At 46.7% G+C, this 2500-nt stretch overlaps 2 non-coding genes across 2 annotated transcripts in view; both read left to right on the top strand.

Moving 5' to 3' along the window:
* Window positions 1-277: 277 nt before the first annotated feature.
* LOC143221220 (5.8S ribosomal RNA) lies at window positions 278-432 on the top strand. The gene has a single exon (XR_013011744.1). It is a non-coding gene; the product is annotated as a 5.8S ribosomal RNA (ribosomal RNA).
* A 1567-nt stretch (window positions 433-1999) lies between these two features.
* LOC143221221 (large subunit ribosomal RNA) overlaps window positions 2000-2500 on the top strand; it is a 4002-nt gene continuing 3501 nt past the window's right edge. The window contains exon 1 of the ribosomal RNA XR_013011745.1: window positions 2000-2500. This exon is cut by the window's right edge and continues 3501 nt beyond it. This is a non-coding gene — a ribosomal RNA (large subunit ribosomal RNA).

Below are 2500 nucleotides of genomic sequence, written 5' to 3' on the forward strand. Positions count from 1 at the left end.
GATCCCCGTCGTTTTCAGAGAATATATATTCATCTCCGCGTTTTCCACGTTAACGGTTTTTCAATGTACTGTTCGCCCGGCCGTCGGATACGTGTTGCGTATCTGACGGTTTTTTTTTTTCCGTTTCCACGGACGACGATAGTGTCGTCCTTAAAACGACGCCTGAACGAATCTCCTTCGCGCGCTGGTTGGAGCGTTCAGGTACAATGCGTTCTTACGAACCGCAGAACAAGAGACATATACATATATTGATTTGTAAATCAAAAATATATACGATTACCCTGAACGGTGGATCACTTGGCTCGTGGGTCGATGAAGAACGCAGCTAATTGCGCGTCAACGTGTGAACTGCAGGACACATGAACATCGACATTTCGAACGCACATTGCGGTCCACGGATACAATTCCTGGACCACGCCTGGCTGAGGGTCGTTTACGTAACCATAAACTGCTTGCGTTGCTCTTGTAAGTCCCCGCCGTCGCTTACCTCTCCAAATATATTTTTGGAGGGCGCCAAAGAGCGTTTCGGAGTCGGGTTGCAAAGATGCTACGTACGAGCGAATGATGGGCGTTTCGTCGGCGTTTGTCGCGGTTCTGTGAAAATTGCCAATTTTTGCATTGCGTCTTATAAACACATACAAATATATATATATCTAGTTTCCACGAGAGGCGAAGTAGGGATTGGTATTTCTTACGTTCGGACTTGCGTGAGTGTTTTTACGGTGTCGTGAGTCGTATTGAAAATACGACCGCCCGTAAGGCACCGCTTCGACGAGGATCTCCAAATCTCTCACCTTCTCTGCGAAACGATTCGCCTTGCGGAAAGAAGCGTTTCCACTCATGAACATTTAACGCGCTCCCGACGTCGCCTGAAATGATGCGTATATACGAAAGAGGTATATTTACAAGAGTCTCGCGAGACTACAGAGATGGACACACAAATTATAAAAGAAAGAAAGAATACTGTGTGGCACACAGAGTGTGTGTGGTGTGGCAATGTTAAGCCCCAGGGAGAGAATATGCCTGTGCGTGGATGAGTTTCTTAACTCTACGTTATAATTGCCATACGGCGGAGGGTCGTCGTTGCCGGCGATTTCGACAAACACACATTCCTTTTCGAGTCTTCGAGGGAAGAGACGAAAGAGATCTCTCGTTCTATCGCGAACGCTTTGATGATCGATGGACAGCGGAGCAAAGCGCAGCAATGTGCGGGATGAGCACGTCGTACTTGATCGGGTCGGAATTATTCCCCGTCGTCGACGTGTCCTCGCTAATCTGTGCGATTGCCATTCCATCGCCACGTTCGCGTTGAATCGTATTGATGACGGCCTATGAGCGTCTTGAGATCTTACTCTCTTTCTCTCGTGTCTCTAATTTGGTTTTGCGTTTGATCGATGATAAATCGTTTCGTGCGCAACGTTTCTGTACCCCCGTGGTTTTTGGTTCAATTATATAGAAGTAGAGAGAAAAAGAAATCCCACCGGGTTATATGTATTATTATTTTTTTTTTTAATAATATGTATACTCCTCTATTGGCGAGGCTTATTTCGAACTTGATTGTCACACGACGCAAAAGACACACTTGTGTGTTCACGCACGGAACAGCACCGCGGAGAGAGAAAAGGTATATCCAATGATGAAAACCTTTATGTCGGTCGCCCCATGTCTTTTCTTTTCTTCATTGTCGATTCGTGCGGAACCGCGCGATCTGTCGGTCGTCCAGTCCCCGAAAGTTCTTTTCGACGGACGTTAAAGTTAACCGGCCAGATCGTCTAGCGAGAGTTTCCGATCGACGAGAGATGAAGAAAGAATTATATTGACACTTTGGTGTGGCGCATAAGGCATATATCGGTTTTTTGTTTACCTTTTTCTCTCTTCTGTCGTGTAGTGTTGTTTCGTTTTCTTTTTTTTTCTTTTTTTTTTGTGCTTTGTACGTTTTCGCGAGTACTACTTTTACGCTCTTTCGGCCGAAACACACAAAATTTTGTATCACGTACGACGACCTCAGAGTAGGCGAGATTACCCGCTGAATTTAAGCATATTACTAAGCGGAGGAAAAGAAACTAACAAGGATTTCCTTAGTAGCGGCGAGCGAACAGGAATTAGCCCAGCACTGAATCCCGCGGTTCTGCCGTTGGGAAATGTAGTGTTCAGGAGGGTCAATTTATCCCGAGACGTCGAACCGCGTCCAAGTCCATCTTGAATGGGGCCATTTACCCGTAGAGGGTGCCAGGCCCGTAGCGACTGGTACGCGTTTCGGGAGGACCTCTCCTTAGAGTCGGGTTGCTTGAGAGTGCAGCCCTAAGTGGGTGGTAAACTCCATCTAAGGCTAAATATGACCACGAGACCGATAGCGAACAAGTACCGTGAGGGAAAGTTGAAAAGAACTTTGAAGAGAGAGTTCAAGAGTACGTGAAACCGTTCAGGGGTAAACCTGAGAAACCCAAAAGATCGAATGGGGAGATTCATCGTCGACGAGGCTGGCTTCCGTTGGTGCGCA

Source organism: Lasioglossum baleicum, unplaced genomic scaffold (assembly GCF_051020765.1).
Source record: "Lasioglossum baleicum unplaced genomic scaffold, iyLasBale1 scaffold2084, whole genome shotgun sequence".
Classification (NCBI taxonomy): Eukaryota; Metazoa; Arthropoda; class Insecta; order Hymenoptera; family Halictidae; genus Lasioglossum; species Lasioglossum baleicum.